This window comes from Oryzias latipes, chromosome 24 (genome assembly GCF_053564925.1).
Source record: "Oryzias latipes strain Hd-rR chromosome 24, Olatipes_Hd-rR_3.1".
NCBI lineage: Eukaryota > Metazoa > Chordata > Actinopteri > Beloniformes > Adrianichthyidae > Oryzias > Oryzias latipes.
In genome coordinates this window covers 4,752,210-4,765,583 of record NC_136260.1, presented here as the reverse complement: position 1 = coordinate 4,765,583, position 13,374 = coordinate 4,752,210, and the positions used below count along the sequence as shown (strand labels likewise).

Below are 13,374 nucleotides of genomic sequence, written 5' to 3'. Positions count from 1 at the left end.
TGTGATAAAGTGGAAAGGCTCTGTCATTTAGAGGCGATCAAGCAAATATTTAGACGTCTTTGCATTTATAGATGTCCTGATATGAACCCAAAGCAGATCCTCCTACGTTGTTTCAGCGGCTGCAACCCAAAGTCATCAAAGAAACTGACTTAATATGACTGTCAAAAACCCATTTTATGTGTTCAATCTTTAAAGTATGAATATATGACGCAACCATGAAACTTTCTGGTCAACCAATAAAAGAAAGTACCCCTCCACCTCCACCCCACACCCCCAGGAGAGCTGTTTTTCGTGGATTAAACCCCACATAAAGCCTTTCATGTTTTCCATTCCTCATCTACATATAGCAAATGGAAAACCCATTGGGGTAAATGTCACGCTCTCATTTTTCTGCTTTCATTTGCCTGCCTTCTCTTATTACAGAATTAAATTTCCTTCTTTTCTCTTTATTTTCTTGCAGGATGATCAGAAGAAGTTCACATGACCACACAGGCATGATCTCCACCTCTCACTGCCTGCTGCAAGACGGTGAAACGCCACCGCCTGCAAATCCTGCTGATCTTGTTGTGAGCTTACAGTGCAGCACCGGCGCTCCGTACAGGAAGTGGGCTCATAACTGTTCCTTCACGCCCACAGCCTCCCGAGATCCCCTCCCACCGTGCAGCAACCCCCTGCAAAACCACCTGTGCTGGTCTCACAGGATGCCCCCCCCCACAAACTTTGCCGTTCTCTTTTACAGCTGAGCTTCTTCACCAAACCGCACACTCAACGCCTCTGCTCGCTTTACGCTTCGCTGCCTCAAAAACACGACTGATTTGAGGTATTCTGGTTACACTAAGCAGCCTAAAACAACAAGCTTTGCTGTTAAAATCTCCAGATCATTTCTCTTCTTTCCAAAATCATCAGTTTAAATAACAAACATGAACTCTTCCAGTCTGTTTATTTTATTACATAAACTTCGAGGCATCTCAAAAACACTTTAACTCTATAGTACACATTGTTTGTGTAAATTAGTACAGATGTGTTTGCAACAATTAGATGTGGTAATATTTGTATATGAATTGTTTTGTCAGGCATGACGAGTAGAAATATCCGAAAATGTGAAGATCCTGTGCTCCATCTTGGTTGGAGATTTTGGTAACTTTCTTTGAAGCACTGACTTCTTCTAACATCCTGATGTTTTGGTCAAACTTGTCCTCTCTGACTCAGTGACTCAGACTTTTCTTCTCTTTGTGTGGGTTTAGCCCCCCATGAGGAATCATAACCAAAAGATTTCATTTTGCATTTCATTGGAGCAAAATGAGTGACGCTGCTTCAATTGCTTCAAATCTTCAGGGAGCAGAACTTATTTTAAAAATAAATTAAAATGCACCAAAGTGAGAGAGTGTTGTCTGTGGGAGGGGCTGAGTCACCAGCTTCAACTTTTTTGTTGAGATAAGTTAAGGCAGATAATGCTTTCATAATGCTTTTTTCGCGTCGGTGTGCACACTCTCATTGGTGCCCTTTGTTTAGTCACGAGGCGTTAAACGTCGGCGAAAATCGCCGGCGAAATTCGTCCCGGTGTGAACGGACTTTAATGCTTCAACTGTTTAAGCGATTAGCATAATTCCAGTGGATTCTGAAGCAGAGAAAAGCAGCCTTGCACTGAAATGCAACACTTTACACTAGAGAAGTGTTTACACAATCAACGTAAATCAAGTGATTCTGCCGTTGAGAGAAGCGACTTTGCTCAGTTACAAAACACTTCCACATCGGTGCTAAGCCTGTATGAAAAACGGTATATTAATGAGACGGTGTCATTTAGGTGTTGCCGTGACACCAGCCAGTTGCCCAAATGCCGACATACATCAAAGAGCTCTGCGGTGGCGCTAGTAGTAGCCTAGCAGGAGCTATCGTATGACAAAGCAGCGTAGTTATCATAAATCTTTTGATATTTTTCTTATATTCATTGAGACAGTAATAAAGTGATCATTTTTGTTTTTCATGTTCCTTTTTTGAACGAATATGGGTCACAGAGACACGGAAGTTACCGCTGAAAGCAGCTTTTGCCGGCGTACAGAGGGCATTTCCGCGTGAATGACTTATGACGTGAATAATTATTGCGTTCGAACGGATTAATTTTTGCGTTCGCACGAGTTAATCATTTCGAGGGAACGGAATAGTATTTTGACGGAACGCAAGAGTATCTTGTGGGAACGGAATAGTATTTCGTGCGAACGAGATAATAATCTGTGGGAACAAGATATATTTTTATATCTTAATGTCAGGACACGGGCTCCGTAAATCTTCATCTGAAGCAATGATGATATTCAAAAAAGCTCATTATAGTTACAAGCAAGTCCAGAGTGCCAAAACAGGACAGATGTTTGATTTCAAGAAACTGGACTTGCTTATGCTTTTGTTTGCTCACACATGGTGTAAGGGGCCCTTACAACTGCCCTTACAGGTGAAAATGGGCAAACCTGTAGGGAGACAAGGTTGTAGACCACTCAGTGAGCCTATAGAGAGAAAATGTTCATGCACTTTTTATTTTTTCTATGGGCAGTGGAAAATAAGGAAATTAGAGAATCAGAGCGTAGTTTGTGTGGGCGTCCTACAGGCATTCTACAAGTACTTATGCATCACATTCACTTGTGTATTACAAGAAAAATTAGCATAATTGTTTAATAGGAACGTGCTGTTTATTGGTTTTAGATTTTTAACCCATAAGAACCCATGGTGACATCGGTGTATGAAGAAAATGTCAGAAATTTGTGTTTTGTTGTCCACTTGCTCTGTGACATATCCCACGTGACTTTATTTTTAAGGAAAAATGGGTCTGGGTTTTTATGGGTTAATTATGGTAAAGATGAAAAAAATCAGCTTTTTGATCAAACCATAGCCCAGTTCCTTAAGGAGGATTCTAATGTTTGTCAGCAGCTCCACTCTGATGCAGCAGAAAGTGCTTCTGAATTTCTATTTATTATGCATGATTCAGAGAAGCATGTTAACAAGCTTCGTGTGCTCACGGGAGGCTTTGTTTTGTCTGACTCCGGCGTCCTGGGTCGTCCTTTCTCTTCCCCTCCCCTCCCTCCGTAAAACAATGACCTTACATCACGTATGAGGAATCCACTGATTGTCTGAAATACCTTCCACTATTCTCCAGTGGGCTCTTTTTTCCCATCAGCCCACAGCACAGAGAACAAGGTGGAGACAAGAAACCAGAACGACCTTGACGGGAAACATCCGACCCTCCAGCAAAATGGGAACTGGTTTCATTTAGTCGCTCACAAGTGTTGGTTTCAATTTCAGGCGGCGGCAAAGTCACTGAAATTAATTGAGTGAAAAAAACTTTGATCCACGTGAGTTCCGTCGTATGCATGACTGTTATAACTGAGAGTGCCGTGCATTTCACACCCAGATAGATCTCAGTCAGAGGCAGAAGGCCCTCCTGATTGCAGCGACACTCTCGAGCTTTTCAGTGTTTCATTGTTCAGCCTGTGAAGTCAGTCAGCAGAACAAAAGCGGGTAACACAGAAGGATGTGACCTCAGGCTTCAGAGGATGAAGCACACAGCAGCGCTCTCCAGCCTCAAGACGTCTTTATTTACCCACTCATGTCACCTTTAAGGAAACAATGAGTGAGGCTGAAGAAAGGAGAACTGACACGCAGATTCTGAGCTGTGGCGTCCAAACAGGAGATGTGGTTAAACTTCAGAGCAGAAGCAAAATCAGTGACAGTCTGTTGGTTTGTCTGCCAAGATCACTGACAGCAACGATACAGGAACACAGTCCAGAGTCCAGACCGGTGTTTGTGCACAAACTCCAACTGCCACAGTCTCTAAAACCCTCATGTGATGGTTTAGGGTTTGCTCAGGAGCAAAAGAGACAGAAAGGGAGGTCTTTTGGACACATTCATGTTTGAGTCCTCAGAATTTGTTTGCCAATAAAGTGTGCTGTTTTTGGCAAAGGCACTCTGGTGCGCTTCACTGCAGTGTGATTGCACATGGACCAATAACACTTTCTAATCAACTGTCACCCCTTGAGAAATTTTTCTTTCAATTTGTAAAGAAACAGAGAAATTACACTTTGGGAATTTAAGCATTAAATTAAAGTAGTTTCCTATTGATGAACCTAAATAACAAACAATATTTCAATAAAACTAGCAATTAAAAAAACATTAAGATAAGATGGTGTCCAGAGTTATAGGTGTTAATATATGATGAATTGGCTAAAATACAAAACAAAAAATTTAAATTAAAAAGTTAAATCATTTTAAAAACCAAAAGAGCTGCATTTAGGGCAGAAAAAATCCTTTATAAATCAAATATAATTTAATGAAATAATTAATAATGAAACTTTTCATTACATAAAAAAACAGCAATTTTCTGGGACAACAAAGTTCTGAGACGTTTGCAAGGTGGGAATTATGGGGAGCTAAAGGTAATTAAAAATGACCTGCTCTGCTCCACCTCTGCACCACAGGGGCGGCCGTGTGTGTTGAAGTGTCCTTGGGCAAGACACCGAACCCCACATTGCCTCTGGTGGTTATAGGTTGGTGCCATCAATGTGTGAACGTGTGATTGGGACTGTGACTGTAAGGAAGGTAGAAAAGCGCTATACAAGTATACGCCTTTGACTAAAAAGACAAAAACACTGAGCTACAACCGACTTTACCTGAAATATGATAATATTGTGCACTATTATGATAAAAAGGTAACATTTATTTGTCATTTCAGAGCCGAAACATAAGGCAAAATAATGGGTTTTTAAGTAAATATTGGGTTGGGAAAGTTTTAAGATTAAGATCAGAAAATTAGAAGCTCTGAAAAAGAAACAGGGATGCGGCCAAAAACAGCAACTTGAAGTTTTAAAATTCAATCAATTACTGACAAATCATGAGTGAACGTGACATAATTAGGTATTAAACCCTCATCTTTGACAGTCATTAACTCCACTGTGTAAAACCATCAGATGATGAAGAGATTCAGAAGAAACCTCTGTATGCCAGGAACAAGGCTGAACATCACCACCACCACAACATTAGAAACAGACAGGACTTTTTCAGGACAGTCACTGCTCGGTCTAACAAACACTTCCAGAGGAAAGTTCAAGAGCACAGATCACTGAGCCGTCCACAAATGCAGCCTGCAGGTCTTCTAGAGATAAAGTCCACGATCAGGATCTTCTTGGCTGAGATCTTTGTCCATATTTATCTGTTTTTAAATCCACCTCAGAAGGTCCAAAGCTTCAGCACCTGCTCACAAACAGACTTGCCTTTTAAAAGAAAGGGGTGGGGACAAGTAGATAATGCCCCCCTTTCTTAAAACCAGCTAATAAAATGTTGCTGTCACAATAAAATCACACATGAAAAAGAACTTTGATAAGTCCATGAAAAATGCTTTGAATGACATAATAATTTAGGCTACATTGCAGCAGCAAGCAGCACTGGCTGTGGCTCAGAACTGATTTGATGCTAGCACATGCAGATTCAGTTACACAGCAAATAAAATGAAATACCACGATGAAAGTGGAAGCACGTACTTTTCCAAATACATGCGGCCAGGGCTGAACTTTTTTCTTGGCCGCACAGACCCAGAGGAAGGGTTAAGTTTAGGATTACAGGTTATGGTTAAGGTGCGTTCTCACCAAACGTACTTCACGAGGTAGAGGGGGCCAGTTCCAATGTTAAGTCAACGTTACAGACACGATCTGAGGTCCTGTGGTGGGATTTGAGCGACGAGTGCAGCACAAAGGTCTGCCAGCAGTGCGATTTCAGCGGCGTGGCGTAATTTGGTATCCGTCTAAACCAAATCGTCCAACAGTACCCATACCAGCTATTGTTGAACGAAGGAGGGTAAACCCTGGACAGTCTGTTGTAGACATGTAGTTGTAGAGTTAGATAAGCTGTCATGGTTGGAGTTTCTTTTGTGTTGGTTTTTGCTTTCCGTTTTGGTCTATGTCATGTTTGAGTTCTGTTTCCTGTTTTATTTTGAAAGGATTCCTGTCTTGTCATGTTCTTGAGTTTTACTTCCTCTGTCCCAATCTGTCCTGATCATGTTCACCTGTGTCTTGTCTGCCCTGTCTGTATATAAGTCTTGTCTCTGCCCTCCTCTTGTGCTGGTCCATTAATGTCTCTCATGTAATGTCTTTAACGTCCCTGACTCCCTTCTGCCTTTTTCATGCTATGCCACACTAATTTTAATTGTAGTTTTGTTACCCTGCTCTCCAGCGCTTTTTGTTAGTCATTAAACCCTTTGTCCTGGAACCGTGTGCTCCCGTCTCTGCATTCTGGGTCCTTCATGCTACCACAGCCCCCCCAACCTGACATAAGCTAATTCTTCTCTAGATCTGGTACATCACCTGTCCGTCCTCGGAGAGGATCCCTCCTTCATGTGGACACAACTGAGGTTTCTTCTTTTTTTCCGGAATCCGAGAAGGAGGGTCTAAGGGCAGGGATGCCCAGTTGGGAGGTTGAGACGACTATTGTTGTAATATTGGGCTATATAAATAAAATTTAATTGAATTTGACAACAAAATCCAGCCTTGGACAACTTAAAATACGTTTTTTCTTCTCCTGCACCTGAGCTGATGTGGGCTCTGGACAAGGCAGATCAAGGAGCATGTGCAAAAGCTCATTAATTCAAAGCGTATTTGCAACAGTTTGATAGACAGCAATTCACATAAAAACAAAAATGAAATGATTTCTTATTACATTTGTTCTTTTTCATAAGAAAAAGGCCACATGTACATGTCCAAACTCCAAAAACATGATTTTCATCAGAAAGGGACTTTAAATCATAGACATTATTGATTCAGACTCAAACTGACTTTTGAACAAACTTCTACATAAAAGGCGCTGAAGATAAAACTACAAATAAAAGCCGAGCAATCAGAAATTGGCCGGTGGCGTTTCAGCTCTGACGGCTTCTTGGCAGCAAACAGCCGGGCTGTGAGTGTGCAGCTGCCGCCGGCGGGATAATGCAGTCTGATTTCACACGATAAAGCCTGTGCACGTCGCTGCCGAGAACGGAGCATGGAGAAGAACGAGGAGGGACCGGAGAGGAGAGCGGAGGAGAAACAATGGCTCTCGCTGTGAAGTGCAGGCTCTGCGATTCCTCGCAGCGGTTCTGGTCCGTCTGCGTTTCACGGTGGCTGCTGTCAAACATGCCTTTGTGCTGACGTGGGAGCGCGATGGATGGGAACATGTTTTTCTATTCTCTAAGCACAGGCACAGACTTTGAGCTGGATGCAAACATTTGAGAGCTGAAAATGCGCAAACTACTACTTTTACGGTTATTTTAGATTAAAATAAATACCTGCATATCTGATATCCTTTTAAATCAAAAGTCATCAAGTCAGTCGGTTATTCGAGAACAGCATCGGTCAGGAGGATTCCCACCTCAGGGAGAAAACCTGGAAGCTGCAGATCATGGAGACAAAGCTCAGGTCTTTACAAATTTCAAATCAGAGCAGGTGGTTTTGCTTTAAGGAGTCCATTTCGATATTTTTTTAAACATATTTTCACAAAATGTTTTCAAATTGCTCAAGAAACTCCAGATAGAATTGAACATTTACTTTCAGTGAAAGCCTAGGCGGGACGCTGCACACACTCCAACCACACCTACAAAGGATCAGTGATTTCTGCTCGATATCTCATCCAGTTTCAAATAAATTAAAACTGGATTGAAAGGCTATAATCAACATCAGTTTCAAATATTTTCAGGAATATCGCAGAAAATTAAAAAAGTAAACTTTTCAGCTTCTCAGAAACAATACTGGAGAAAATTTCTAACGTTTGGATGAAAAAACCTCCAATATTTCTGTATTAGATCCAGCCTGCAGCCAGAAAGAAGCATCAAAGTTTCACTTCAGGGCTCTTCTGTGCATTTAAATCTAAAGCAGAACCTTTTAAAACTTAGAAAAAGAGTCAAACATGCAGTTGATCAGCAGCAGAGAGGAGATGCTTTGGTCTTAAGAAGAGGGTGATGAATTAAAGTGCAGACAGTAACTCACTTTTTAAAGGACGTAACCCCTTTGACGTCTGAATTTATTTAAAAATTCACTGATGCTTTTGCTTTCACGGAGATGATAATTTTGGAGCTGAAGTGGTTTGGTGCATATTTGCATCAATGGGTGTCAAGAGGTTGATAGTTGTTATGTGTAGATGTGTTTGTAATGGATGCAAAAATCTAATTTCACGTGCATGTTTAGACAAGTGAAATGACAACTTTTTGTTCCTCTTATTTAGCTCAACTGAAACCAAGAAAAATGAGTTTACAAAAATCATTAAAACCATTTTTCCCTCCAGAGAAATTACAGTTTAAATTAAGCCAAAAAACTATTTTAATCTGTTGGACTCCTCCACAAACATGCACCCCAAACAAAACTGGAGAAACTATAATTATGCAAAAATAATGAACTTTAAAAGTCATTTTCAGAGAGGAGGAGCTGGATGGTTAAAGGGTTAAATTCTTCTACAATGCTGAAATTCTGACTTCTGCTGCAGGATGATGTCATCGCATCTTCTCAAAGTGGAGATTTAAATTAAACCATTCTTTGTTTCTCTAAAGGAGGAATTTTGACAGAAACATAAAACAAATGCAAAAAAAATCTCAAATAAATTGAGATAAGAGGAAACCACCAGATAACAGCTGAAAGGAACGTTCAGATCCAGTTTCTGCTTCTGGTCTGAAATGCCTCCAGATTCCAGCCTTCATCGTGCGTTTGGATGAAGAACAGCAGAGGAAGAAAAAGTGATGCAACAACAGAGCAACATTCATCCTTTAAAATATGCTGATCTTTAGGAAGAAACATGCAGAAACCACGTCAATCTCGATTTAAACATCTTCAAAGTATTACCTGTCTAGGATTATACGAAATATCGCGAGACTCTACTTGTTAAATTCTTTATCATCACATTGTGTTCTTGAGTCACAGAAAGAAAACAGAGAGGGGGGGCTGAACTGATGCTTTTGTGGCAATGACTGAGTCACTCTGGGGGTGTACAGTAATGCCTCCCCCACCCCGGCTCTGGACTGTACAGAACAAAAGGCTCTCTGCGCTCACACGCACCTTCTCCGGTCACCCAGCCGCTCTCTCACCCCCGCGCCGCGCGGACGCGGCGTTGAGGAGGATAACAACCCCCCACCCCTCCCCCGTGTTGCATCAGCATTTACAGACAAAGAGGACTGGGATGCTCCTCAGAGTGCTGCATCACTCCAATCATCCCTGTCATCATCATCTTTGGGCGCGCACGTGGCCGTCAAACAATAGTCATCCTCGAAAAGATGCAGATCAGAACATCCTCAAGACCCACGTCCTCAGCCAGAACAAAGGAGGGGACGTGGGGGTGTTACTCACCGAACCTTTCGGACTGATCCCCACAATCAAATGAGTTTTTTTGTTCTGCAGCCGCAGGTTCGCATTTTTATTTTATTTTATTGTATTTATTTATTGCTTGTTCTGTCAGCAGCTCTGACTTGTACAGATTGAGCCGCGCGGCTGCAGCATCCTCACATGACGGGGCACGAGCGCGCAGCTTTTCACACACTCGCCGTTTGGACTCAATGAGCTGCGCGCGCCTTTGCTTTTTGCGCAATGGCACAGACAGGACAGAACCCCTCAGCTGACGCAGCAAATCTGTCTTTTTCCTCCCCACATAAATCTGATACGGTTATTAATAAAAGCAGGACGGCTCGGAGTCGGTCGGAGGGAGTTTGCACGTACGCGCGGTTAATGATGCTGCAGGAGCATTATAGCGGTGACCCCCCCCCCCCCCCTCCCTGGGATCATCAACTACTCCCAAACAGAAGCGGCAGCGCACGCGGCGCGTTGACTCAAAGCACAACAGGATGTGGTGGAGAGTTTTACTCCTGAAGCTGCACGCGCACGCGGTTTTGAAAATTCCACTTCTCCCTGATCCCAGAGAGGGGGGAAGTGAGGGGGAGGGGGGGCAATAACATTTATGCAAGTTTGCAGCAACGCCGCGGCTTACCTTTTCCTTTCAGTTTCCAGCCCGTTTTTTTCCCTCACGTGAACTTCTTCACATGATGACTGTCCTGAGAGCCTCGCGGCTGCACAAGCGCGCGTCCTCCGCTCGCTACTTTCCTCGCGCTTCCTCACAGAAAATAAAGAGTAATGGTAAAATAAATAAACAAAAAAAACAAGAAGAGGGAATGTGTGCGCGCGTGCACGCGTGTGCTGATGCGCCGCGTGCCGCTCCGTCTTCGCTGTTTGTTACTCTGAACTGGAACGCCTCCTCGCTCGCGCTCGCTACATTGTTGACATTCGGCCGTTGACGTCACGCCGTTCCCTCATTCACAACATCGTCAGCGCGGTTCCGCCGTTCGTAGACGGAGGCGACAGGCGCGCGCTTCGAGGAAGGAATTAACGCAGTTACGCTTGGAGAATCGCACTGGCCACGCCCCCTGAACGGGGAGCGTACCCCCCCTCCTCCTCCCTTTTACAACAAGAACGTGACGCTGAAAACATGACGCGCAGCATTTTACACACAATCAGCAGCTCTCCTTTTTTACAGAATAATTAATTTTTTTTTAAATATATGACAAAAAATACATTTACATGTACAAAAGGTTTTAAATAAAGTCATTGATCCGTCAATTCTTTGTCTCATTTCCTTTTTATTTGTGTATTTTTTACTCAAAAAAGACAATTTCGTTTTCTTCAGCCACAGGGCAAGTTTCATTCTGCAGACTGCTACACAAGTTGAACAAATGCCTCAAAAGAATAGAGAAGAAACATTGAAAATATGTTATAAAACAATTTCCTAATTCTTTTCTAAACCACTTCTGGTTAAATGTCTTTAACAAGTTGTTTGCTACTAAAAAAAATGTAATTAAGCTAATTAAAAAATGTCAATGCAAAATAATCAAATGATGGAGTTTAATATACGGGGATGAAAGAAAATTTAATGTTCAGCAAACATGAAAACAGTATAGCAACAAAATTAATAGTAACTCAAATTTTAAGATTATTTTCATTTTATTCAGTTATCAAAACCTAATTTTTTTAGCAACGTTAATATGAAAATATGGAAAATTAATCAACTGAAGACTCTTCATATTTTTATGTATTTAATTTGATAGACTGGAGAACATTTTTCATCATGCAAATTCATCCTTCACCTTCAGTCTTTGTAGACATTTTTTAAAGGTTATCGTTAATTGCATTTGCAATTTTATCAATTTTAAAATGTTAACTGTTTTTATGTTTTAAAGAAATTGTATAAAAAAATTACAACATATTTTTTCTTCAAATCCCAAATTTGTAAATATGTAAAACCTTGTTGGATAAAAGCATATTGCAGGTAATGTTTTAAGTAATTTATTATTATTATTATTATTATTATTATTACTTTAGCATTTTTTAAAGTCATAAAAGAAGCTTTTTTCAAAGGCAGACCTGTTGATGTTAGTTTAATACTTTAATACTTATGCTGTTCGTTTATGCAGGGCTTTGTGAAGATCTATGGGAAAAGGTGAAGGGGACTTAGAATGGTTTGGTTTTGTCCATCTCTTTAGCTATAAGTAGAAAACCCTTTGTGTTAAATTTACTTGTGTCGTTTTTGAATTAGTTTGTATGTTAAGATAAAAAATCATTCAAAAGCATCAAATCAGCTAAAACCTCTGTGCTGTGAGTGAATAAAATGCAACCTGGACATTGTATTTTTATGTTTCTACAACGAAAAACTTTTGACCTTTTTCCATAACAGACATTTTTGTAACGTGCATGTTTGTGAAAGCTACATTTTTTCTCTAAATGTGTTCATGTTAGAGCAGCTTTTCACTAAGGCAAATTTATGTTGTGAGGTTTTTCTACTGGTGTCTTGATGAGGAGACTTTTTTGTGATCATCCAGCTTAGACTTTGCTTTGTTGCCATGGCGACATTTAGCAAGACCCCAACTGAGGGTGTAAAAATTCAGCTTCAGGGCATGTGCCAAACTTTGGCCAAATTTTTACCCGCATTTAGCATGAAAAAAAACCTTTGTTTTCCTGCAATCTCCGTTTCGCTAATGTTTTAAAAAAATGGACTAAGACCTCACATTTTTGCCCAAGAAGGGAGCCTTTAATGTGGGCTGAAACTTATAGGATGGAATGTTTTCCTCTAAAGAATACGAAGTCATCGAAAAAATGTTGTCTGAGCATAAAAAACAGCCCAATGGCTATTCCAACTTTATTTTAAAGATCTTTATTGTGTCAAAATGTTCAGATTCAGATAAATTTAACATCTGATAAAATCATTTTAGTTGTAACAGTTTTTCTAAATATTGCTCCATCTGTTTATGCTATACTAAAAGAGAAAATACTTATGTTGGCACCGAAAATAGAGTTATAGCAAGAAAAACGCCTCTTCAGTTTCAGTGACGGGTGTCTGTGTGGTGCTTATGGAGCATCCACAGAAAGACAGGGGGTCTGCTGCTTTCTGATAATTCATAATTACATGCAAACTACCCCCGGGGGCATTTTCTTACACCATGAACAGACATATTTCCAGTTAGTGTTTGCTAGGCCAAAAAGGACGTGGATTTGTCTCAAAACAAAAGCCCCAGATTACTCTCCTCCCACCGCCATTCTGCGCTTGTTTAACATTTGCATTTCTGTGGTTTTCTTCACCTCAGACAACTGAGAGTCTGAAGTGAAACTAAACACATTCTCGAACCAGATGTTTCATAAATTGAGTTGTCATCACAGCGATCTGCTGGTCTGGTTTTATTGACTAATACAGCTATATCATCCAATACAGGGCGCACAAATGTATATTTCTAACAAAATGTGTGAGGAACTCACGTTTCTGTCGACCCCTAAGTATGTTTCTCAACAGAATCGAAGGAATTAGACCCAGATTTCCACGGTGCATCGTGAAACTTGAAATTCCTCATGATTTAAAAGTCAAATGTGATGAAATAGAATCAAAGTGATGCTGAAATAAGGAGCTAAATGCCAAACAAAGCACACAGATCTGAGGGGAGCTGCAGGCTGCAAAGGGCTCATTTTTGGACACAGTTTGACGGTTCTGCAGCTAATCCCACAGATTAGTTCAGGTATTCAAATCCATACTCCTCCAGCCTTCGGGACATCTTTTAAATGCTGAATACCAAAGACTCCAAAGCTGGGGGCTGCTGAATGGCACTGGGAGGCGAGACATAACAGCTTTGTCCCCCAGTTGCTGCACCTCCACAGTCAACATGTTGCTCACGCTCTCTGTGCACTTCGTGCATGAGAAGAATTTAATTACATGGTGCGGGCTGAGTGCGGCGGCGTTCCTGGACCCGATGACCTCTCCTCCAGGCCCTTTCAAGAAAAAACGGAGGGCTGGAGTTGGAAAAAGTGGGGGTGGCGGCGTGGCGTATGAATGAGGTGGGGGGTGGAAGGT

General features: G+C 41.3%; 1 protein-coding gene across 2 annotated transcripts in view; it reads right to left on the bottom strand.

The window, feature by feature from the left end:
* The window catches only part of bach2b (BACH transcriptional regulator 2b), an 84,670-nt gene extending 74,276 nt beyond the window's left edge, over positions 1–10,394 (bottom strand). Inside the window, exon 1 of one of the 2 annotated variants that reach the window (XM_011492052.4) lies at positions 9,976–10,394. The gene's annotated coding sequence lies outside the window, so the exon portion shown is untranslated. The remainder of the gene's footprint in view (positions 1–9,975) is intronic. The other variant, XM_078942746.1, reaches the window with a different exon arrangement.
* Positions 10,395–13,374: the final 2,980 nt, after the last annotated feature.